This window comes from Podarcis filfolensis (genome assembly GCF_964270895.1).
Source record: "Podarcis filfolensis genome assembly, chromosome: 8".
Classification (NCBI taxonomy): Eukaryota; Metazoa; Chordata; class Lepidosauria; order Squamata; family Lacertidae; genus Podarcis; species Podarcis filfolensis.
In genome coordinates, this window is record NC_139611.1 from 856,663 (window position 1) to 883,615 (window position 26,953).

Consider the following 26,953-nt stretch of genomic DNA (forward strand, 5'->3'; position numbering starts at 1 on the left):
TGTAATCTGCCCACAACTCACTTCCATAAAGCAGCACACTCAGCATGCAAGCCTGATAAACCTTCATTGTGGTATTGGATGTTGGCATTGCATTCTCCCATGCCCTTTTGAAGAGGTGAGCCATTGCTGTAGCTGCCTTGCCAATGCACTTGTCCAGCTCAGCGTCAATGGAGACATTGTTGGTTATGGTGGAACCCAGGTAGACAAAATTGTCTACCACCTCTAGTGTGTGGTCATCAGTGTGGATGTGTGGAGTGCTAGCAGCATCCTGACCCTGGATGTTGGTCCTCATCAGGCTGATGGTAAGGTCTGTAATAAATGAAAACCTGCCCTTATTCCCTTATGGGGAACACAAGAGCCCTTCTAGAGTCCTTTGTAGATTCTCCATTGGTCGGAGAAAATAGCAGAGGCCAACCAGAGAATATTGAGAAGCAAAGCAGCTAGTAAGCCTGATCTTTATTGAACTGTTGCAACAGGGTGCCCCCCTCACACGCAGGAAAGGAGGAGGACCCAGAACCCAGGTGTGCCTACCCTTATATAGACATTTTAAATTGCCCGCCCTGGAGTCCAAGACCACCCCCATGTTGCGTTTGCAAAGTAAAGGAAGGATTGGACCCTGATTAAAAATAAGACACGAGGCTTTGACCAGCAAGGCTCTCGGAGAAAAGTGCGTAAACCACACCCCTCACCAGGCCATTTTATTAGCAAAAGAATCTTTTACACAGTGCTCATAAGAACCAATCATATTTCCTCTGAGCATTTCATCAAACCCCACGTGGGGAAAAAGTAACACTACAACATTAATTAGCATGCATATATTTTGGGGTAAATAACTTGAGAACTACAAAGGGGTGCATCTGGCAACCCCGGAGGTAATAAACAAGCAATACATATGATAAGGAGGATGGCCAGGAGGACAACAATCACTATCACCTTCATGTGAGATCTGTTTCCTGGCCCTAAGATTAACATCCTAAGATTACCTATTAGAAACTACAAAGACGAAATTGCCCAGTCTTTGAGGACACAGGACGCCTGCCTGTCTAAGTGTGTACGTGATTCGTGAAGAGCAAGGAGAAATGGGCAGCAGAGGCAAAAGGGCATCAAAAGGGCATGAATGTAGAATCTTACGGGATTTAATCAGAAATTATTGTCAATATATCAAACCCAGTCAACACAATGTCTTCATCGTGGACACGATGGCTTGATGTATATTTTATAATTCCTCATGGTAATCCCATCTGACCCCTACATCTCACCCTTTTTAATTTATTTATTATTTGTCTACAGGAAGGCTTAAGAGAGGAGAGGCATTGCATCCTCATCTTCTGCCTGCATGTGTGTCTGTATCACATAAAGATCTCTAGCAGACATTCCTGAAGGTAGGCGTGGAAAAAATGTAGTACAGAGAGAGAACAAGGAAGGGATACATTGTAAAAAACAACAAGTTCCAATTAAGGCAACAATGATTAGCAAACCATACATGAGCCAGGTTCGAAACCACCCAATCTGTGGTAACCAAGACCACAGAGCGTCCTACCAGGAGGGAAGAACATCCTGTGTGATGTTGTGTGCTAGTGCTTGTAATAGATCAGTATGAGTATGCACATTGTAACTATTATCAGTCAAATTAAAACAGCAAAGATTAGACACAACTTGACATCCTAGATGCTGGCGTAGCAAGAGATAGTCTACAGAAGCTTTCAGTGCAATAACAGCTTCTCTTAAAATCTTCTGTTCTTGATTTAAAAGAGCTAAAGCACGTGAGGTATGATTTATAAATTTTGTCAAAGAACAGACCAGGTGAGCACCCATGCGAGCACTGTATATAGCCAAAGCAGGGACTCCCACTAAGGAAGCCGCAAAAGAAGTATACTCTGCTTTGGAAAAAAGCTGTAGATTGGAGCCACACATGTCTGTTAAACTTTCAGCATGATGTTGAGGGCACTTTGAGTGCTGCTGCCTGTTTTTTTCCTAAAAGTGAGCTACTAGGCATAACTACCGTCAATCGGCTAAGGTAGCATTGAGCATCAGATAAATTTGCAGAAATGTAGTTATAACTTCTTTGATTACACATGAAAAACCAGCTATCTGGTAAGCGCACATGAGCATAATTAAAAGCAATCTGCTGAACACGTTAACAATTCCAAGTTGGCCTTCTTGTGTCCAGACAGTGAGTTGCTTTCTCACTGCAATTCACAATCTGAGCACAAGAGGTGTCTGGCGGTGCTGCAACTCTAGGTGTGTATAACTATATTGCATTGAGGGGTAACCTTTTGTGTCACTGTTCCCCAATCATAGAGATTGGTATAACCAATGATACCTTCAGGAATCCATTTAGAAAACCACTTCCCCAGGTGTGTGACATGTGCCATATGAAATCTGTGTATATACTGGAATCATACAATTTCCTAAGGTAGTGTGCATATCATATGTTTCACTCAGACAAAAATGAGAGACAGTAGGAACTTTAGCTAAACGCATCCACATATTATTGCTATGACTAGAATAAACGTCAGGAGAAGATACATACATTAAGAACTAGATATCAATAAAATAATTAATATACATGTTAAAATCAGCATAGAGTTCATATGTAGCTGAGTAATTAGAGCTACTAAAAATGTCACTGGTGCTTCTGGAACATCATGATGCTGAAATTGAGTTCTGGCATCAGAGGTCAAGGTCTTCGGCATTCAACATGTCACTTTTGGGCATCCCTCAGCTTTTTGAGGATGAGGATGGACATGATGGACTTTCGCACGGGGCTGCTGAGCCTGTAGAGGTGGAATCAGGGTCATGGTCCTTGCAAAGTCCAGAAAGGGATTCTGCAGGTCTTGGTGCCAGTGCATGTCTTGGCCGATAGGGATGGATATAGCGACCTGGAATCCACACAGGACCTGAGGAAGTAAGAACAGTAGGGCATCCTGCCCCTAGGTAATTAAAGGAACAGGTAATCAAAGGAACAGGTCCCTCTCACTGCGGGTTGGGGAGCTGCTGGTACGTCACTAGAGGGCGTTCCAGAGATACCTCTTTCCTACAATGGCATTTCATAGGAGAAAATTATTAGGAAAGGAAACAGTTAATTGATTTAAGGTAAAGAGAACTAGTTAAAGTGCAGGAAGAACATCCATCAACAATATCCTTAGCTTGCGTCAGAGGAATGAAAAAATTATGTTATCAGCTGCATAGTTCCCTGATGAAAAAAATGCATGGGTATCAATTGCATTAGAACATAATGGACAGACAGATTTCAAAGCAGAATCAGCATGCTGATTTCCTTCTGAAATTATATTCTTGAATCCTGTATGGGAGCAAAATGTGAACAGCATAGAAAGGCATAGTTCTAGGCATTAAAAGATATTTCAGTGTCAAGAACAAAGAGTAGATTAAAATCTAGGTTAGGAGAAAGGTAGAAATTAGCCAAATGTGATAAAAAGATATCCCACTTCACACAAAAATCACTAAATGCAATGGAAGTGTGTAGGCTGGTCTCTGTCAGTTTTCTGATTAGCTGCAAAAAAAATTATGCCAGTTATTTTCAGAATCCTTATACGTTAAAACATTCTAGAGGTGTTGAATAGGAACCTGTTTTTGGACAGAAACCAAATTTCAGGGTACCTGTTGAATTAAAACTAGGCGTGAATCTTTAGGAGGGTTAAAATAAACTATTCCAAGTTAATCAGTAAATGCAAACATATAGGAAGGAGAAGAACTCATTAAGGACTCATGCTCCTGTTTTAGAAAAAAGCAAATAATAAACAGCAATATCAAATCCAGTGTTAGGCAAATCAGAGTGAAGCCACTCTAAAAATCACTATTCTGTCAGCAGCGTTTGGGGAAAAAGTAGTCCTGTAGGTGAAAACATTATATTAAGGAAAATAGGTGAAAACATTGTATAAAGAAGAATCACGTATATGAAGTAACTCCAAAACTCTGCAACTGCTGTAAAGTAAATTCATTAGGATTCTTAAGTTCAGGGAGGAAAGGAGAAGAAGAAACAGTCTGCAACAGGTGATGAAGAATGAGGCTCACTGTCTGAGGTGGAATCAGACCTGTATGCTATGTCTTAATTTTATAAACCACCATAGGGAACTGGAACTGAAAAGTAGCAAGTTCTGCTGTCAGTAGATTCAAACCAGCCCTTAGTGGCATGGCACAGATTTGGCACAGGAGACAGTGTGTTAAAAGCAACTGTGTTAGAAGAGATAGCTGGCTTTGCTAATTTAGCTTTAGTAAAATCCTGACAATCAGCTGGCACAACAGTCTTTGTTCTCCCTTTTAAACTCAGGCTGGAAGGCCACCTGTCCTGGCATTGCCTGTCTTTAGCAGGATGCACTGAAGGAGACAAAGCTGCTGTTAGGAGGGCAGATTTGTGAATCTCAGTGTCAATATTCTGGCAAGGCTTACTCATTTGAGCAATCTCTGTTTCTAGGTTCTGATACATCACTTTAAGAGCAGTCTTGCAATCAGCATTTTCATAAGCCAATTGTTTCATTGAAACTTCAGAGGCTTCAAGGTTTGGAATTAAAGTACTGGCTGCTCTTAGCCCATCAAGAATGCCATGCAAGCCATTTTCTGTCACACTTCACTTCAATTGTTTAAAAACTGCGAAGGGCAATGATTCATGGGCTCTCTGTTCCTGTGTATTCTGAACAACAGGACAGACTGCTAATAATGGTGAGGTGTCAGCTGTTTTTTCTTCACTGCTTCCTCCTGCCATATTTTGAATAGTCAATTTTTGCACTGTGGTCTGAGCCCCTTGCGGGCATTGGTCCACCAAAGGTGGCATGGAATTTACATTCGACCCAGGCAAATCTTTGGCAAAGGAAGGTGCCAATGGAATTACTTTTGGCATTACCTCAGAGTCCTCAGAGAGAGGCTGTAAATCTAGAGACTGAGATGGAGGAAACAATATTATGGTATTTTTAAAATCAGCTAGGGGTTGCAACAATATGGGAACATTCATAGAGACAACTGGTGGTTGGAGCAAAGGGTTAGAGAGCTTTTCAACTGTGTCTCTACACAAACGCCAGGTGTGCAAGACTTGTAGAGATGCCTCAGGATGTCTATGGAGTGCATCTCCCAGCTCATTCCATTTCTTAATGTCATAAGTACCCCCCTCTGGAAACCAGGGGCACAGTCTAGCAATCTCTAACAACAATTTTTCTACTAGGGGTGCTAAATGCTTATCATGCCCTGCTTGAGCTAGCAAAAATAATAAATTATTCCTATGATTTTCCTGCACTTGTGAAAGCGTGCTTCCCATACATCACAGAAGGGGTGTAGCCCAAGACACCCCCCCCCCCCGATACATCATACCTACATCACAGAAAAGGCAGTCTAAAACAGAAATCTGAGTGCGTTGTTTTTCTCCTGTCATTGTTTATCTCATGTCTAGCAGATTACCTGTTAATACTTACTTGATTGGTTACCCTGGGGAGCCTGGCCAGTCTTTTGTAGTGACAAATACTTAGTTCCTGAGCCAGGTCACAGGCTCACCCTATTCATACACAGACATACCCTTAAGACAGGATTTGTGAAGGAAAAGACAATTGGGAGGCTTTTCCATTTTCCTTTGACCTTGCAGAGAAAACATTTGGTCAGTTTGGGAGCCAAAATGGCTCCAGGGCTGCCCTCCTGTGTTGCCTCAGACATGTGGCCCATACAATTTATGTACGTGTTTGCCTGGCACATCCATGAACATTTATTATATATATAAGACCTTAATTTTTTTATTTCAGGTCAAACTCCTTGCAGGCTTGGGCAAAACAGCTGGTGAATCTCTGTAAATCTTCCTCAGAGTGCATTTTCAAGGACGTGTCATCTGCATACAACATCTCTTGGATAAGGACCTGCCACACTTTTGTCTTGGTGTCTTGGACGTGCCAGGTTGAACAGACCCCCGTTGCTCCTTGTATGGATGTACACACAAGCACACTTGGCTTGCCCCCATGATTGAGGGGGCTGGTGCCAAAGGCATATGCTTGCCACGTAATGTATGGACATCACTCGCACATGGCACTTGATGTGCTGATGTCACTTGTGCACACCGCACAATGTGCTAACGTGTCATTTGTATGCTGCGTGGCTTTCATATGTGACGCACATGGGGGGGCCCTCAGCTCCCGCTGGATGACACCCCCCACACACCATCTTCAGCTGAGCTGAAGGCATATGAGAGCAGCAGGGAGAATTTGCCAAGGGGGCTGGGGCAAGAACAGAGCCCTGTTTCACACCATTCTTGTGAAGCTACAAGAACAAAGGCGACCTCCAAGACTGCAACAACTACCGTGCAATCTCCCTGCTGAGTATGGTGGGGAAGGCCTTTGCTCATGTGGTTCTCAACAGATTGCAGTAACTCACTGACAGTGTCTATCCTGAGTCACAATGCAGCTTTAGAGCTCAGGGGTCAACAGTCAGCACGATTTCCTCACTGTGCCAAGAGCAGAAACGCCCCTTGTACATCGCCCTCATAGACCTGACAAAGGCAGCTGCTGAGGGAGGGAGAAAGAGCATCCCTATCAGTCTCAGAGCTGGCATGTGAAGCAAGCCTTGCCCAAGAAGCAAGGCCCAAAAGCTCTTTGCACAAAAGAGCCTGCACAAAAGAGCTTTTGAACTCTCAGCCTTGCTTCTTGGGCAAGGCCTACTTTGCACGCCAGCTCTTGGACTGATATGGATGCTCTCACAAGACGTCACAGGGTAATCTGACTTCCTACAAGATCTCATGACAGCATACCAATCTTACCCACATACGATTGAAGTTGCACAGGTTAAATACGTGTAAAATGCAGGCATAATGTATATATAAGAAAATCAATTTCTCAGCTTCTGTCTCTAGGGCACACTGGGCTTCAAATTCAAGGTGACCTCTGCACGCTGGGGGTGAATCTGCTTTCATCCACCACCTGCTTGATTGCAGCCCCATATAAATTTGGAAGCAGCTAATCATTCTCATCTTCTTTCTCTTGGTCTCATTGGCTTTCCGCAGAGATCTACACACGTTCCTTTGTCTACCTGTGTGTTCTTGCCTGGTGGTTCCTGTCTCACCCCAACATTTTGACCAAGCTCCTCCTGGCCATCTGCACATGCCTCCACGAAGTGCTTTTTTCTGGGGGGATGCAGAGGTATGCATACCCCTAAACATTTTGTGAATCTTTGTACTTTTGTCCATTTACTGTATTTATTTGTCCCTATTTGAACTACAAAATGCTGATTTTCTTGAGTCAAAATGAGATTACCCCTAAACATTTTTTTTTCAAAAAAAGCACTGCCTCCACATGTTTTCCTTATGACTGAAGAATTTCTTATGCTCTTTCTAATTTCAAAATCATGCCAATAGCAGGGATGTAACACTCAGCTGGTATTATTATTATTATTATTATTATTATTATTATTATTATTATTATTGAATGTATATACCGCCGTATACCTGGAGGTCTCAGGGCGGTTCACAGAACAAAATCAAAATATAAAACCACCAAATATATAATCAAAATAAAAACAACCCAATAAACACCCCCCTTAAAAAAAAAGCCACATTTTAAAAAGGCATAGGATATAAATCAGATCAACCAAAGGCCTGGTTAAAAAGGAATGTTTTTGCCTGGTGTCTAAAGGTGTATAATGAAGGTTCCAGGTGAACTTCCCTGGGAAGAGCATTCCACAGACGGGGAGCCACTGCAGAGAAGGCCCCGTTCTCATGTTGCCACCCTCCGGGCCTCTTGAGGAGGAGGCACACAAAGAAGGGCCTCAGAAGATGTTCCAAGTCAAGCCATCATTTGCCTTATTAAGTCATTATATTAATTACTGGTATAACAGTGAGCATTACTATTAAATTCTCCTTAGGCTGATGAGAATTGTAGTGCATGAACATCTAGAGGGCACCAGGTTGCCAAAGTCTGCTATCATCCATTTAATATTATTTAAGGTGCCCCAAGACTTTGTTATTTATGTATCCTACTGGTTATTTAAATTGGATTTCTAATATCAGACTAATATTGGACCAACGTTTCTTAATAATAGGACAAACTCCCAGGCAGGGGCTGTTGGGGTTTGCAATTCCAAGCATCTGGAGGGCATCAGGTTGACAAAGGCTGGAGCATCCTGTGACACAGACAACAAATGGTTTGCCCAAAGCAGATGACAGCTGCATAATTGGTTGCAGTGCTGAGGTGATGTCAGGCTTGTCTACCAGCTGCTTCTTCCCATCTATGTGCAATTATGGTGCAGAGACCGTCTCACTGCATTTTCTGATGCCCACTCTGTCCTGTCTCCTGAGAGCACATCAGTCTTTGTCATTGAGCTTCTGGAAATGAAGCCTCCATGAGAATCTGGTGAGGCCAAAAATTTGTCATGCACCTTCACAAACTGTTGGAAGAATTTTGTCTCTCTTCATTCACCCTCTCCCTGGAAGAACAATATATTAATGCCTCCCTTTAATTTCACCACCTGCAAAAAGCTTGGAGAATTTTTGAAGGCTATTTTCTCTCAGGCTGTGATTGTTATATTATTTCAGGGAGGAGGACTTTGCAGTCTCCCTGAGAGGGCACACGGCAGTCTAAGGGGCCAAGGATAGGGAAACAGGGCACCATAAACGGAGACTCAGATATCAGGATGTGCAGTTCCACATACCCCTCTGGGTCAACTGAAAATTGGCCTCAGGTGCACCTGGAGATGAGGCCCACACAAACATATCTATTTTCTGGGTTCCTTTTCCTAAGCCAACCTAAAGGAAGTAGTGGAGAGGCTGCCCTCAGCTTCAGAAATGGCCCTGAAGGGATGGTCCCTCCCTGTCAGTTTCTTCTTCCGTAGTCTCAGGCTGCATTCAAACAGCAGTTTATTCTGTTTTCATGACATTTCCCTTTCTATTAATTTCAGCATTATATCTAAACTTTCTCACCATATAAAATCCACTTCCAGAAATATTGTGGGATACAGCACATATAACACTAATTTCCATGATACTTGGTTCCAGAAAAAAACACGTTTGCCTCTCCTCATATGAAATGACCTATGATCATCATCCAATTGTAGGTTTGGAAGAGACTCCAGGGGTCATCTAGTTCAACCCCCATGATGCAAGAATCACAGTTAAATAATTCCTAACAGATAGCCATCCAACTTCTGTTGACAAACCTGCAATGAAGGAAGGTCCACCACCTTCTGAGGTAGTCTGTGTTGCTGGCAAGGAAAAAATGGATATGAAAAGGATGGCAAGATCCAGGTTTGGGGCAACTGCTCTTTGGTGAGAGAACCCCAGAAAAGCTTTAAAATTACAAAATATGCAGCAAAGTAAAGTGTTGAAATAAGGCTGTTAGATCTTTAAAATATGCCATTGTGAGTTCCCTCTTCTTCTAGCATAGGGAAAGACCATACATTTGGTAAGTTAAAAATGGTTTACTTACAAACTTTCCAAAGGTCAGATTCATGTGCTTTTTCATACAGCATTCAGAAAAAGTTGCATAGGCAGTAAAACTTGGTTTAGTTACAGTGGTGAAAGTTCCTATATTATTGGTATAGGAATTCAAGAGAGGCTTGTAACAGCAGGAACATAAGATTGCAACATTTTCTGTGGGACAGCCCTTCAGGTAGTTGGAGGCACTTGGAGGATGGATGGCGGCTAACAGATTGAGGTTGAATCCTGACAGGACAGAAGTGCTGTTTTGTGGGGACAGGGGGCGGGCAGATGTGGGGGACTCCCTGGTCCTGAATGAGGTAACTGTGCCCCTGACGGACCAGGTGTGCAGCCTGGGAGTCATTTTGGACTCACAGCTGTCCATGGAGGTGCAGGTCAATTCTGTGTCCAGGGCAGCTGTCTACCAGCTCCATCTGGTACGCAGGCTAAGACCCTCCCTGCCCGCAGACTGTCTCGCCAGAGTGGTTCATGCTCTGGCTATCTAGACTACTTGGACTTGGACTACTGCAATGCACTCTACGTGGGGCTACCTTTGAGGGTGACTTGGAAACTGCAATTAATCCAGAATGCGGCAGCTAGGCTGGTGGCTGGGAGTGGCCGCCAGGACCACATAACACTGGTCCTGAGAGACCTGCATTGGCTCCCAGTATGTTTCTGAGCACAATTCAAAGTGTTGGTGCTGACTTTTAAAGCCCTAAACAGCCTTGGCCTAGTATACCTGAAGAAGCATCTTGACCCCATCTTTAAGCCCGGACACTGAGGTCCAGCTCCGAGGGCCTTCTGGCGGTTCCCTCCCTGCAAGAAGCGAAGTTGCAGGGAACCAGTCAGAGGGCCTTCTTGGTAGTGGCACCCACCCTGTGGAACGCCCTCCCATCAGATGTCAAGGAAATAAACAACTATCTGACTTTTAGAAAACATCTGAAGGCGCCTTCCGGTTTTCGTCGCGAACAGATAGGGAGCGCGGAAAATCTCCGGAGGAGTTTTCCTAGTAATACAGGGGCTTGGGGGTGTCGCAAAGGCACTGCGCCCCCCAAAAATCTCAAGGGGGAGACCCTTGGGGGAGAGATACCCAGCCATGTGGAAGCGGTCCGCTGTTTTTTCGTTTTTTTTGGGGGGGGGAAGATCTCGAGGCAGCGAAACCGCTAGCACAAAAGGGAGAGCAACGACCCTGTATTACAATGCCTCTGACTCCCACTGAAGAATGCGACGAACCTCCAAAACTGTAAGAACAGAACCCTTAGTGTGAGTAGACTCATTTAATGCTAAAAAATTTGAAAATACACTAAGAGAACGTCGGATGTTAGACGATTTAATTTAGGAATTCACCTCGGAAGAGGATTAAAATGGCGCAGGCTACAAAGTCGCAAGGTGGAGGAAGGAAGTATCCCCTCGCCTGACTGAGTGACTGAGTGAACACAAAGTAAACGTTTCGGGATTTATTGTGCGGAACTAAAAGAACTTGAAACATTCCACCGTTATGATACATTCTCTGCTCTTTTCGGGGGAGGCAGACAAAAAAAAGAGCAGGTAAGGAAACTTCATAGAGCTATTTAAAACGGAGCTTCTTAGAACTGCTTAAAAGGTCAGCTGGAAATACGACCCAAAGAAATTAAAGAAATACTCGGAAAAAGAACTTTCTCTAACTTCCCCTAACCTTGGGAATTTATCGACGTTTCTGGGATTTATTCTATGTATGTTTATCTGAACTTTAGTCCAAAGAACCCTAGGACCCCTTGAACTCTGGAACTTTCCGTAGAGGCTGCATTTATGTCCTGCTCATAAACCTCTGGCTTCTTTTCTCTTCCCACTTTCTCTCCTTCCCTCCATGTTCTCCTATGTTATTTATGATATTTACATTCTGATTTGAATTAGAGAATTATCTGGTTATTTTGCCCCTCTCTTTTCTCTTTCCTTATTTCTATGTATCTGTCTCCTTTTCTTACCTTATATTCTCCTTTCTTCGTCGCTTCCCACTATAATTAACATAATTAATAATCTATCTTCCCTACCCTTAATCCTGAGGAAAATTTCCTCACTGGCCTTGCAGACAACTTCATTGTCCAGAAAGTGGGAGAAGCAACAAGAGGAACAGCCATTGTAGATCTGGTCCTAACCAATGTTAGGAGGGGAGGGGAGGGGTGGCTAACACCCCAGAGGACAGGATCACACTTCAAAACGACCTTGACAGATTAGAGAACTGGGCCAAAACAAACAAGATGAATTTTAACAGGGAGAAATGTAAAGTATTGCACTTGGGCAAAAAAAATGAGAGGCACAAATACAAGATGGGTGACACCTGGCTTGAGAGCAGTACATGTGAAAAGGATCTAGGAGTCTTGGTTGACCACAAACTTGACATGAGCCAACAGTGTGACGCGGCAGCTAAAAAAGCCAATGCAATTCTGGGCTGCATCAATAGGAGTATAGCATCTAGATCAAGGGAAGTAATAGTGCCACTGTATTCTGCTCTGGTCAGACCTCACCTGGAGTACTGTGTCCAGTTCTGGGCACCACAGTTCAAGAAGGACACTGACAAACTGGAACGTGTCCAGAGGAGGGCAACCAAAATGGCCAAAGGCCTGGAAACGATGCCTTATGAGGAACGGCTAAGGGAGCTGGGCATGTTTAGCCTGGAGAAGAGGAGGTTAAGGGGTGATATGATAGCCATGTTCAAATATATAAAAGGATGTCACATAGAGGAGGGAGAAAGGTTGTTTTCTGCTGCTCCAGAGAAGCGGACACGGAGCAATGGATCCAAACTACAAGAAAGAAGATTCCACCTAAACATTAGGAAGAACTTCCTGACAGTAAGAGCTGTTCGACAGTGGAATTTGCTGCCAAGGAGTGTGGTGGAGTCTCCTTCTTTGGAGGTCTTTAAGCAGAGGCTTGACAACCATATGTCAGGAGTGCTCTGATGGTGTTTCCTGCTTGGCAGGGGGTTGGACTCGATGGCCCTTGTGGTCTCTTCCAACTCTATGATTCTATGATTCTATGATTCTATTTAGCCTGATTCCACCAACCTGAGCAGGACCAGCATTTAAACCAAGACGTTTTTTAAGTAAATGACATGTTGAATAACTCAGATTCTGAAAAGTTGGAGACTATTTGATATAACCACTGAGAACTCCCTGAAATATCTACACCCTTTCTAGGACTATAAAGTGAACTAATAGATTCAAAACTCGAGGTAACAGAAAACAATGAAAGTCTGACGTATTTTCTGTGAAATGGATTAGGCCGACAAGTGGCTGAAGAGTACAGAAACTGAACAATCTTTTCTAGACTGCAAAAGAGAATACCATTTTTGATTTTTGCCTTTCGTTCTGTCTTTCTCTTTCTTTGTTGTTGAAACAGCTATACTAACATATTAACACAATTTAAATATATGATAACAAAAGGCTATTGGTAAAGCTAATGGGAGTGGATAATTCTGAATAAGCCATTGAAAGATCTCTCTTTTCCTTTGGGGAATATAGGTTGGATGGTAATTAAAGAGGATATGTCAATAAGAGTGACAAAATGACATAAGAAAATGATATAAGAATATATAAATAAAGGTGCTGATATTATAGAAAGGGTAAAGGAAAGATTGTGAGCCCCCTAGGGGAGAGAGAAAAAAGTAAAGCCAGCTATTGAGAATTAACCCACAAAATGTCGGGGGAAAATGGGAAAAAAGTAGGACGGACACCAGGAGAGAGAAAGGTATCCCGACAAGAGGAAATTAGAGATTTAGACATTTTATGGCTAAAGATCAAAGAGGAATTCAAAGCAAGATGAATTACATATGGAAAACAAATTAGGAGAAATACAGGAACAGATAGATAAGAAAATAGAAAGTGCTGTAGGAGAACTCTCTAGAAAGGTACAAGACTTGACAGCCAAGTCAAAAATAATTGAAGAAACCAATAAAAAAGCTCAAAAAGATCTGAGAGACCAAAAAAAAAAAAGAAACAGAAAAATTAAAGGAAGAAGTAAAAGATTTAAATAAAATGCAAGATCAATTATGGGACAATTTAGCCATGACAGAAATGCGTCAGAAACAACTCAATTTAAAATTCCGAGGAATTGCAGAAGAAGTAAATGAAGACATAAGAGAAAAAATGGTTAAAGAACTTGCAAAATGGTTGGAAATAAAAGAAGAACAAGTAGCATACACGATAGAAAGTGTGTTTAGAATAAGAGGAAAATCACAACAAATTAAATAAAAAAAAATCCCTGGTGACTGTTTAGTAATATTTAATTCAATAGAAATGAAGAACACTATATTAAGAACAAGCTATAAAAGAAAGTTAATCATTGGAGGCTGTCCAATCATTATCTTTAAAGAAATTCCAATCAGGATTCTGCGCAAGAGGGAAGGATACAGACATTTAACAAGTGCCCTGAAGAGAAATACAATACAGTACAAATGGGAATTCCCAGAAGGGATTTCCTTTCTTTATAAGAATAAAAAGTTCAAACTGACAGACACACAAGAAGCTGGAAAGTTTTTGAGAAGATATGAAAAGGACCTGGGTAGGGAAGAAGAAAGATTTGGAAGAGGAGAGGGGAGAGTGGGGAAAAGAGGAGGGAGAGGAGGGAAAGAGGTCGAGGGACTGGAGGGGAGGGGAGAAGGGACAGAGGAAGAGGCAGAGGACACAGGATCGGGGGAGGAAGAGGAGGGGGAAGAGGTAGAGACTATTGGAAACAGAAGCACCAGAATTTAAATCAGAAATTAGGATAGAGGGTTGTTAGCTGAAATGACCCTTAAGTTTTTGTCGTGGAATGTGAATGGCTTTAATGAAAAGTCCAAGAGAAATAAATTTGAGAAAATTATAAAGAAAAAAAATGTTGATGTGATCTGTTGCCAAAAAACACGTTGCGAAAAAACACAAACATATTTTAATAAACAAAAAGTTGGGAATAGAATTCATTAACTCAGATTCCAAGAAAAAAAGAGGGGTAGTAATTTATGTGAAAGAGAAATTAGAACCTAAATTGATATGTAAGGACGAAGAAGGAAGAATCTTAGGAGTGCAAATCAATTATCAGGGAGAAAAACTCAACGTGGTGACGGTCTATGCGCCAAATACAAATAAGATGGAATTTTTCAAAAAATTGAAACAAGTCTTATTAAATCTAGAGAATAATAAACTGGTCCTACTTGGAGATCTAAATGGAGTGCCGAAACCAGAACTAGATAGAAGCTCAAAGAGGAAGAATCTAAATCAAGGGAAACTTCCGAGATCGTTTAATGACCTCGAGGAAAATTTAGACTTAATAGATATATGGAGATATAAAAACCCCATGACAAAACAATTCACTCGCTTCTCAGAGCCGCATCAGAGTTGGAGCAGGTTGGACCAGATATGGGTATCAAGAGAATTAATAATAAGAGTGTCGAAATGTGAGATACTACCTAGAACACTATCTGATCACAACCCAATAATATTACATTTAAATTGGAAAACTCAGGGTATGTACAGATGGAGAATGAATGACTATTTATTTGAAAAAGAAGAAGTGATTGAAAAGGCTAAAACCACCTTAAAATACTACTTTGATTTAAATATCAATAAGGAGACAAATATGGACATAATGTGGGATGCCAGTAAGGCAGTGCTAAGAGGTTTTCTGATACAACAAAATAGTCAAAGAAGAAAGGTGAGAGAACAAAAAAAAGAAGATTTAATTACACAATTGAGAGAATGTGAAAAGAATCTGATAGAAAAACTGAGTGATGAAGGGAACAAGCAACTGTACAAGATATTACAAGCACAATACTCAACATTAATAAATCAAGAGGTAGAATGGGGAATTAAGTTAATGAAACAAAAAATTTTCGAATCGGCAAACAAAACTGGAAAGTTTCTGGCGTGGCAACTGAGAAAAAGGAAAAAACAAAACGTTATTAATAAAATAAAAGTAGAAGAATAAATCTTGGAGGACCCTAATGAAATAAAAAAGAGCTTCCTCAAATTCTATGAAAACCTATATAAAAGAGAAGAAGAAGATGCCATAGAAATAGAAAAATATCTAGAAGAAAACAGAATTAACAGCATATCGGAAGAGGAAAGAAGTCTGTTAAATAAACCCATAAAAGCAGAGGAAATTCAAGAGGCGATAAAGAGGATGAAACTGGGGAAAGCCCCAGGCCCAGATGGTTTATCGGCCAAGTATTATAAAGTCCTAGAAGAACTTATAACACCGGTGCTATGTGAAGTAATGAATGAGATTTTAGGAGGAGGAAGAACACCAGCGTCCTGGAAAGAAGCATACATTACGTTGATACCGAAACCTGACTCGGACAGACAGATCATTAAGAACTACAGACCGATTTCATTATTGAACAATGACTATAAGATCTTCGCAGACGTAATGGCGACCCGACTTAAAAAGTGTTTAGTTAACCTCATCCATACCGATCAGGCTGGTTTTTCACCTAATAGGCAAATAAAAGACAACACAAGACATACAATAAACATCATTGAATACTTAGAATGCAAAAATGAAATCCCCGCAGCTTTGATGTTCATTGATGCCGAAAAGGCTTTTGACAATGTATCCTGGCGTTTTCTTATAAAATGTTTGGAAAAGACAGGGATAGAGGGCACATTCCTTGAAGGAATAAAAGCAATTTACTCACAACAAAGTGCCAAATTAATTATCAATAATAACTTAACAGAACTCTTTGAAATTTCGAAGGGTACAAGGCAGGGGTGCCCTCTGTCACCTCTTCTGTTTATTATGATGTTAGAGATAATTACAAATAAGATAAGGAAAACTTCAGAGATACGCAGAATAAATATTGGAGTGAAAGAATACAAATTGAAAGCATATGCGGACGATCTTATGTTGTCTTTGGAGGATCCAAAAGAGAGTGTTAGTAAGGTGTTAGATCTGTTAGAAGAATTTGGAAAATTATCTGGTTTCAAACTAAATAGAACAAAAACTAAAATGATGACTAAAAATGTGAAAGAGGAGGTAAAAAACCATCTTGAATCTCAAACTGGTATTAAAGTAACAAAAAAAGTAAAATACCTTGGAATCTGCTTAACGATGAAAAATATAAATTTGATGGAAGATAATTACATAACCACATGGAAAGAAATAAGGAAGGACTTAGATACCTGGAACAGAATAAAACTTTCTTGGTCGGGTAGAATGGCGGCGATTAAAATGAGTCTATTACCGAAATTGTTGTTCCTATTTCAAAATATACCGATAATCAGGGGAACCTCAGTATTCAAAGATTGGCAGAAAATACTCTCTAAATTTATCTGGCAAGGGAAAAGGCCCAGAATTAGATTTAAATTACTTACAGATCAAAGAGATAGGGGAGGATTCGCAGTTCCAAATTTAAAGCTGTATTATGAAGCCTCGTGTCTTTGTTGGGTCAAAGATTGGATTGTTATTAAAAATAAAGACTTGTTAGATCTAGAAGGATTTAATATAAGATTTGGTTGGCACTCTTACCTATGGCGTAACAAGGGAAAGGTCCATAAAGGATTTTCTAACCACATTTTTAGAGGACCACTGCTGGAAGTGTGGGAAAGAAACAAAAAATTATTGGAACAGAAGACCCCTTGGTGGCTATTGCCAATTGATATCCTGACAATAAAAAAAATAAACATCGAAGGAGAAAGATGGACCTATGAAGACCTGCTAGTAAAAACAGAGACTGGTTGGAGGATTAGGCCTTATGAAGAAATAAAGAACAAATTGACAGGATGGATCCAATTTCACCAAATTAATTCTATATGGACTGAGGATAAAAAGAATGGGATAAGTGAGAAAAAATCTAGATTTCAGATTGAAATACTAGAAAGTAAAACAAAACTCCTATCGAAAATGTATAGCCTGCTACTTGAATAGGACACCAAAGATGAAGAAGTAAAGGAGGTAATGGTGAGATGGGCAATGGACCGGACATAACATAGAGTTTGACAAATGGAAGGCATTATGGAATAAAGGTATGAGATTCTCGGCATGCACAACACTCAGGGAAAATATGTATAAAATGATGTACAGGTGGTATGTAACGCCCGTAAAATTGGAAAAAATATATAAAACTGGTGATAAATTATGTTGGAAGTGTAAGATCAAGGAGGGCGATTTCTATCATATGTGGTGGTTGTGTGAGCCTATCAAAAAATTCTGGGAATCTATTTACAATGAACTAAAAAAAATCCTCAAATATACCTTTATAAAAAAACCCGAAGCCTTTTTGCTGGGGATAATTGGGGAGGAAATCAAAAAGGAAGACCAAACACTCTTTCAGTACGCGACAGTGGCTGCCAGAACTCTAATAGCGCAGAATTGGAAGACATCAAAAATCCCAACTATAAACGAATGGCAAACCAAATTATTTGATTATTTAGAACTGGCAAAAATGACACAGAAAATAAGAAGTCAAAAAGACATAAAGTTTAATAAAGAATGGAATAAATTTATGACATACATGGAAACAGAGGTAAAAAATCTAAAAATCACAGTAGGTGTGACGTAACACTTGTGATGTAAAGAGTTTTTTGAGGAAAAGAAACTGCAGATAAAAAATCATATAATATATTCTGAAACCGAGATGAAGGGAAGTCAATTAATGTTGTGTGTTATTTAGTTAATGGAAGTTAATTTGTTGGTGTCTTATGTTAGGAGATGTTTTCTCTTTTGTTTTCTTTATTATTTCTTTTTTTATGTACTCCTTTTTTGTATGTATGTGTTATGTATGTTTTTTCGTATGTTTTAATGTTTGATGTAGCAAAACGAATTAAAATCAATAAAAAAAAGAAAAGAAAAAAGAAAACATCTGAAGGCAGCCCTGTTTAGGGAAGTTTTTGATGTCTGATGTTTTATCGTGTTTTTAATATTCTGTTGGGAGCTGCCCAGAGTGGCTGGGGAAACCCAGCCAGATGGGCAGGGTGTAAATAATTTATAATCATCATCATCATCATTATTATTATTATTATTATTATTATTATTATTATTATTATTATCCCCAACTCCCTCAGCTGTCCCTCATAGGGCTTGGTTTCCAGATGCCTTATCATCTTGATACCTGCTGCTGGTGCTGGCTCCATCAACTGTTGGCCTCCCTACCTTCTGTCCCACAAGTTCCAATAGAGCAGCCACTATTGCAGCATGGTCAGAGAAACCATAGCTCAGGGGCACTGCCTCTTCTTCCCATGCAGAAGGTGCCAGGTTAAATCCATGGCATCCCCCACAAAAAGGGATCAGATAACAAGCATTGAGAAAGTCACCAGCCCATGGGCCTAATTAAGCCCATATGTCCTGGTGATGTGGCCCGCAAGGCCGTTCTAGTCAAGCCATGCCCACCTGCCCATCACATTTGATAACAGGAGTGAGGAAGTAAAGGAATGGCTAGATCTGAGGAGGAGTTTGCCAGCACTGCTAAGTAGCTGATTGGCAGCAGCTGCAGAGCCCTGCACACAGGGTTTTGCAAACCCTGAGGATCACCTGAACCATGGGGCTTGTCAAACCTGGCCCACGGAAGTGGGGAGATAAGACAACACTGAGTTAGACAAAGCCTTGGCCTGACTCAGTGTAAAGGCAGCTTCCTGTGTTTCTAGCAATCAAAATAAATTCCCTGTCCTCAATTCCTGTTTAGTGAATAAGCAGGCAGGGTGGGTGGGAACAAAGTGCCTCTTTGGTTGCCAAGGTTCTCTCATCTTTATAGATCACTCTGTGTATTTATAGTGCCCCTTGCAACAGCAGTCAGTAAAGGAGGAGTGCGTGAGACAGCCCTCCACCTTCCCTCAGAGTTATCCCCCAACAAAAATATGCATTTCTTTTTTCCAGGACATGTCTTCAAGTGTTTTGTTTTGTTTTGTTTTGTTCTCCACCCCCCCCGCCCCACCCCGAGTTCCACACTGGGTTTCAAAACCAGATTTCAAAGATATTTTCATGCTTAAAAGCCAAAATTAGGTGCCATTTCTTGTTGCTTGCAAGCTGTCGTGATGATGTGGCCCATATTAGAAGGAAGGGATTTTGCAAGTATAATGTTTTGGAAACAAGTGTACAAGAACAACAACAACAACTGATACGTTAAAATATAGGGCTTCAGGTATCAAGGAAAACCTGCCTAACCATCAACTTTGTATCAGCCCTGGAAAAGGGCTAATTTTCTAGAATCGTTTTAAAAACATTACAATGGGGCCCCCAATGTCTCCTGTTCAGGTTTGCAAGACTCCTAGCAAGAACATTCACAAACATCCCTCAGCTGCTGCAAAAGTAAAGTAAAGGCATCTCAAACCCTGCATCCCATCACCAATGACAACTTCACCAACATTTTATCTCTTTTTTGGTAATGCAATTTCTTTTTGTTAAGTTGTGGGTGAACATATCAGACGACACAGCGATTCTTCAAACAGCTCTTGTTTATTCACAGGCCAGAACAGAACTGAACTGAACTGAAGGGTTCAGCCAGCCTGCTTATATAGAGCTCCACTACAACACAACAGTAACCACTTTCTGTAACTATCCAATCACTGAAAGTCACTTTTAATCCCTTATTTGCATATGTGGACCTGAGTCAAAACTAACTACAGTATCCCCCTGCTGGCCCAGGGTGAGAACTTCAGTACATAACACCCCTCCCCACCGAGATAAGGCGTTAGTTACAATCGTAATAGTTTCCTTATATACAGCACTACACGTAATGGTTTAATTAGGCACAAAAGCATATCGGTTACATTTCACATACTTCCATTAGACCAGCAGTGTTACATGTCCAATCACATAGTCCTTTAAATAAGTTGGGTGCTTGGAAACTCTGCCAGACCGCCAGGGACCAGTAGCCAGGTCCGGGGGGCCAACCAATTCTTGCTGAGGCTGTGGCGCAACCCTAGGTGGCATTGAAACCAAGTCCCCTGGATCCGCTGCTGTGGGTGGAACCTCCGCAAGTGGAGTTGGCGGAATGTCAGGCATGGCAGTGGTCTGAGTCTGTGGTAAGTCTGGCAGACCCTCTGAAGTGGATTTGTTCGGCTCCACGCCGGCAGTTTGCGAGAGAAGTGTAGGTGGAGCCTCACCATCTGTAAGTGTCTGTTCCGGAGCCACGAGCGCAGTTGGGGACACCACGGTAGTGTCCAAGTCCCCAACCCTGCGCCTAAGCCGGCGCCACAAGCGTCCGTCTTCGAGTGCCACCTGGTACGAGCGAGATCCAGTGACTCCCACTACTGTGGCTGGAACCCAAGGAATGTTCCCTACAAAGTTCCGGGCAAAGACCTGGTTTCCTGGAACAAATGATCGTGGTGCGTTGGCACAGCCTGGGGGTTTGGCCACGGTAAAGTCCGACTGCAGCTGGTTGGGCGGGGACCTGAGGCGGCGGCAGTTTGGCAGGACTCCGCCCTGTGGCCGATTGAGGGGTGATGTGTTGCACAAACAAGTATTCGGCGACCCGCTCGTGCCAGTCTCCCTGGTCCAGGCGTACCAGTGCCTCTTTTGCCGAGCGCACCATTCTCTCCGCTTGGCCGTTGCTGGATGGGTGAAATGGTGCCATTAGGGCATGGCGGATGCCCAGTCCCAAAAGGTACCACTCAAAAGTGCCTGACGTGAACTGTGGTCTGTTGTCGGAGACAAGGACATCAGGATACCCATGCGTCACAAAGAGGCCTCGCAGCACCTGGATGACGGCCTCGGTAGTGGTGGAGGGCATCAGGGCCACCTCCAGCCATTTGGAATAGGCGTCCACCACTACCATAAAGGTCCACCACTACCATAAAGGTCCGGCCGCGAAAGGGGCCGGCCAGATCAGTGTGCACCCTTGACCAGGGTGTCTTGGGCGTCTCTCAGGTGTGTCCCTTAGCTGCCGGTGGTGCAGGCCTAGATTCTTGGCACGCTTGACAGGCGGAAACCCAGGCAGTGATGGCATCGTCCATGTTAGGCCACCAGACGTAACACCGAGCCAACGCCTTCATTTTGACGATTCCCAGGTGGCCAACGTGCAGAGCCTCAAGGACACGTTGACAGAGTCTTTGGGGAATCACGACGCGGTCTCCCCACAGCAGATAGACGCAATGAGCTGAGAGTTCATGTTGTCTGGTTGCGAATGGCTGGAACTCTGATGCAAAAGGCCCTTGTGGCCACCCACTCCACACGCAGTTGAGCACACGGCTGATGATGCGATCCTGGGCAGATGCGGAGGCCACCATGGCAGCCGATACAGGTGCTGCCGGAAGATCCTCAATCAGGAGGAGCGATGAAGCAGGAGCTGGGTCTTCCGCAAACGCTGGAAGAGGGCAACGGCTGAGGGTGTCGGCATGGCCCATCGATTTCCCTGGGCGATGGACGAGCCGGTAGTGGTAGGCAGCCAGGAAAACAGTCCATCACAGCGAGAGGACCGGTGGAGTTGGTCGATCACCGCCGAGGAGGCCCAGGAGCAGCTTGTGGTCGGTGATGAGGTCGAAAGTCCTGCTGTAGAGGTATTCTTGGAACCTCTTCACTCCAGCCACAGGTGCCAGTGCCTCCTTGTCGAGCTGGCTGTAATTCCATTCCGTTGGAGATAGCGTCCTGGAAAGTAGGCGAGTGGTGCTTCTCTTCCGTCTGGAAAATGGCGACAGTGCCGATGCCAAAAGGTGAGGCGTCGCAGGCAACAACCAGCGGCCTGGCTTCACTGTACTGTACCAGCACACTGTCCGATGAAAGGAGAGCCTTGACCGCATTGAAGGCCGCCGTCTCCCGATGACCCCAGGACCAAGGCGTCTTCGTGCTGAGGAGCTGGTGAAGAGGCTCAGCCACCATGGTTGTGATGGCCTGGGAATCCGATTCAGAGGCTGAACCGGAGGAATCCCAGCCTGCACAGGAGTCCCCGCCTCCAGGGCCGGCTGAACTGGGGCAGGGCCTTGATTCTGAAGTGCCTGCACCTGTGCCGGATCCTCAGGAGCAGGCAACAGGTGAATCCACTCTGGCTCCGGAGGTGGTTGAGGACTCAGTGCCTACAGGTGAGTCTCCCCCTGGGTCCAGTAACCCTTCAGCCTCTCCTGAACTGCAGAGGCTCAGGGCAGAGAGGCGAAGGGAACTGGTTTCTCCCAGGAGAGGCAGGTCTCCTGGGGGCCGGGACCACCCCTGGCCTCAGAGAAGATAAAGGCCAGTCAGCCCGGTCCCAGGTTGCGGGAGCAACGTCGTTGATGAGCTGTTTCGGCCAGCATCCAGTCCTGTTCCCCCAGAGTTCCTGTCCTTGCCCGGCTTCTCGCTGTGGACCCTGCTTTGCCCGAGGAGGACTGTCTGGCGACCCTCAACTCAGGTCCTGGACCTCGCCCCACAGTAACCTCCCCCCTGGACCAGCACAGTGGCTTTGTGGGGCAGGAACATGTTATAAAAGTTCAGCAGTCCCAGGAACACCTGCAACTCCGTCTTGTTCTTTGGGATGGGGGCCTCCTGGATAGCATGGATCTTGGATGTGGTTGGGTGAAGGCCGGAGGCGTCGATAAGATAGCCCAGGAACTCCATCTGTGGAATGGCGATCTGGCACTTCTCCCTCTTTACCTTGAGCCTGGCCTCCTGGAACCTGGTCAGCACGGCATGGAGGTGCTCGAACAGCTGCTGGTGTGAGTCTGCGGACACCAAGACGTCATCAAAATATGGTACCACGCCTGGAAGCCCTTATAAGAGACGCTCCATAAGGCTTTGGAAGATGCCAGGAGCCACACTCACCCTGAACTGCAAACGACGGCAACGGAATGCCCCTCGGTGGGTGACGATCGTCTGGGCTTCAGTGGTGGCATCATCGACGGGCAGTTGTTGATAGGCTTGGTCAAGGTTCAGCTTAGCAAAGACCTTACCCTCACCCAGGGAATGCAGCAGGTGTTGGACAACAGGAACCGGATAAGCGTGCTGCTGAAGTGCCTTGTTGATCGTGGACTTGTAGTCGGCGCAGATTCTCACTGACCCGTCCGGCTTGACAGGCGTGACGATGGGGGTTGCCCACTTGGCGTGGTCAACCGGTTCCAAAACTCCTTGGGCAATCAGCTTGTCCAGTTGTTCATCCACCTTAGCCTTGAGAACAAAGGGAACCTGGCGTGGCTTTAGCTTCATGGGGGCGACTTGTGGATCAAGGTTAAAGGAGATGGGTGTACCTGTATATTGCCCCAAAGTGCCGTCAAAAACCTCGGCAAAGTCTTTGACCAGACCCTCAGTCTCTGTGTTAGAGATGCAGTTGATGCCGGCGACTTCCAGGCTGAGGGCATCAAACCAGTCTAGCCCTAGGAGGCTTGGCCACTGACCTTCGACCACCACCAGTCGGAGCAGGCCTGAAAAATCCTTGAAGGCGATCTGGAATCGGCCAAAGCCTACCACAGGAATGTCGTTTCCCTGGTAGTCTCTCAGGTGTACGCGGTGAGAGTCGAGTTGCCTTTTAGACACTCTGGGTACCAGTCTTTTGATGATGCTCCAAGACACAATGGACAGGGCAGACCCGATGTCGAGCTCCATGTCACATGGAGCTCCTTCAATGAGCACCGTGACATTCAGCTTGGGTCGCGTAGGCGAGTCGGTTTGGCCAATCGTGGTTCCAGACGGGCAGTGGCAGTTGGTGAGAGCGAAACAGCTTTCCTTGGCGGACTGGAGTGAAGACTTGCACTTGCGAGTCGGTGAAGGGGGGGGGTGTCGGACGGAGCCGATCGGCAGACCTTAGCGATGTGGCACACTTCCGACAGATGGCATCTCTGAATCGACACTTGGCACGGGAATGGTTGCCTCCGCAGCCGGACATTCCGATTGGCTCTTGGACGTCCTGCGTTCCCGCTTTGTCTGGTGCACGTCATCGTCTTCACTGGAGGATGCCTCATCACTGCTGGCCTCTTCATGATGCACTGGAACTGGCTTCCTAGCAAGACACGGGCTGCTGACCTTGCGGATCTTCTGGGTGGAGCGTTCAGCAGCTTCCGAGGCCACGGCCTCCTCAATGGCTTTCTGCAGCGTGAGGTCTGGCTTGGTGAGGAGACGCCGTTGCAGACGGATGTCCCGGACCCCGCAGACGATTCGATCCATCAGGGCATCGTCTAAGTCTCGGAACTCGCAGTTCATTGCAGCCTGTCGGAGGGTGGTGGTGTAGTTGTTGATTGACTCCCCCTCTGCCTGGTTCTGGTGGTAGAACGCATGGCAGGCAGCAATCTTGGACGGCTTTGGCGCGTAGTGGTTGCGGAGCTTCTCTTTAATCGTGTCCCACGGTGCTGCCTGGACTGCTACAGGTGCAACCAATGCTTGGGCCGTCTCAAACACCTCAGGCCCACAGAGGCTGAGGAATAGGCCCCGCTTCCGCTCCTGTGATACTTCTGTTAGCTCGTTGGCTTGGAGGTAGCAGTCGAACCGAGCGAGGTAGGAGTCCCATGATTCAGAGGCTGGGGCAAACAGCGGTAGAGGCAAGAGTGAAGCCATGGTTCCGATGCCGGCATGAAGGGCGATGGATGGAACACCGTGCTCAAGCCAGAACGGTCAGCTCTGAATTGGTTCTGCTCTGTGATTTCGCTCAGTGATTCAGCTCAGGTCAGCTCAGAGAGTGGCCGCATCTGGCTGTGCTCTGATGTCCATTGATCCCATCCTCGTTGCCAGTGTTAAGTTGTGGGTGAACATATCAGATGACACAGCGATTCTCCAAACAGCTCTTGTTTATTCACAGGTCAGAACAGAACTGAGCTGAAGGGTTCAGCCAGCTTGCTTATATAGAGCTTCAGTACAACGTAACTGTAACTATTTTCTAAAACTATCCAATCACTGAACATCACTTTCGATCCCTTTTTTGCCTAACTATCTACAGTATCCCCCTGCTGGCCCAGGGTGAGAACTTCAGTACATAACACTTTTCTCATTGATTGACAGAAAATAGTAAAACAAAAACAACAAACGAAGAGGAGGGCGAAGCAAATAATTTTTATGCACATCATTAATTTAAAGTAATGTACACATTTGTGTATATTCAAGATTCCCAAGCAAAAATAATAATTATGTAGCATAAAAGCATTTGCATTGTTAGCTTTTAAACCTCATGAGCTGGGTCTGAGCACCTTTCCCCCCTTTTTTGTCCAGGCATCTACAGACACACACCCCAAACACCCCCACTTCAATCAGTGCTGAATCAGAACAAATGGCAGTTCAGGTTTGCACTGGATTGCTATTTGCTCTGATTTGGCGGCAAAATGGGTTTTTGGGGGTCAGCACTGGGGCAAAAAGTAAGTGCTCGGAAATGACAGTTTAAAGCACAGCCCTGTGCCTAGAAATGTGGCACAAAAGGAAGTCTGGATGAACCTTAAGCCTTAGCCATTTCCTTTTATTGATTGATTGATTGATTGATTGATTGATTGATTGACTGATTTAGTTTCACACAGTTGTGTAGTGGCAAATGCTGAAATGCAGGAGCTCAATCTGACAGTCCCTGCAGCCATGCTCCATTCAACTCAGTGGTGCTGACAGTACAGATTCCACTTGCAAAACACATTGGGCTGAATCCAGTGCTAGTCCTACTCAGAGTAGATCCTTTGGACAGGGCTCACTTTTGGCTCATACATTTCTATGCATCCATCAGGGCGAATGAAGCACTGCTTGCCAACTTATGTCTGTCCTCAGCCAGCCCTGCCTGCCTGCCTGCCTACCTGCGTCCTCCTTGTCAGTCTCAGGTGCTGGCCTGGTGCAACTCAGCCAGAAGGAGGAGGAGGGCAGGGGCAGAGGCGGGGCGGGGGGGGGAGGAAGCTGGCTCTGCTTCCCACTGGCTCTGGCTCTAGCTCCACCGATGGGCTCCTTACCCTCTGCCCAGTGGGTGTCAACCACCACTGAATGGGTCTACTTGAACTTACTTGGACACAACCCACTAAGCTTCAGCAAGACATCTTCAGCTAGCTGAAATGCAACACTAAACTTTTAAGTAGAAATGCAATCAATCTTGCAAAGAAGTGTTTAGGGTTTAAACTCCTAGTAAGAAGCAGAAAAACACCAACCAAGCAAAGGAAAGACATAGGCATTCTTTTCTTGATTATTGTCCTCATCTGCAGACTTCTGATGTGTCACAAATATTGGGGAATCATGAAAGCCTGGTTAAGAAAAAAGTTCCAGAGCTGCACCCCTCCTTACTATGCTTCTGTTTTTACACTTCATAACTATTTACATTAAAAGCAAAAAATTCGCCATCCACATACAAATTAAACTACCACCATCCATTACAAATTAATATCTACCTAAAGTATCCATCTGTTCCATCCACTAAAATTAAGATCAAACTGTATTTCAGGTATTGGGGGGTGGGGGAGAGAGATAGTATTAAAAGCTGTCTAAAATGAGTGGTTTTTCCCCCATAAGTTGCAATGCCAGCCTGAATTTTAAACTCTGCCCAAGCCACTCCAATTTATTCTTGGTGTTCCTTCCTAATGAGGTGATTAATTGACAAATTATGAATCAGAGAGAGGCGGCTCATTTCTGTTTCCTTACAGCGCTGGAGATTATCAATTTCAGAATGTTCTGGGGACTGAGTTTTACCTTTTCATCTCGAAAAAAGCAAACACAGCAACGTCAAAAAAGCAGGGAGCAATTAGAGAAACAAATACAGGAGAC

General features: G+C 44.1%; 1 long non-coding RNA gene across 1 annotated transcript in view; it reads right to left on the reverse strand.

Annotated features, from left to right (window-relative positions):
- Positions 1–20,648, reverse strand: part of LOC310769935 — a 416,479-nt gene extending 395,831 nt beyond the window's left edge. Inside the window, exon 1 of the long non-coding RNA XR_014551867.1 lies at positions 20,009–20,648. This is a non-coding gene — a long non-coding RNA (uncharacterized lncRNA). The remainder of the gene's footprint in view (positions 1–20,008) is intronic.
- Between the last annotated feature and the right edge of the window lie 6,305 nt (positions 20,649–26,953).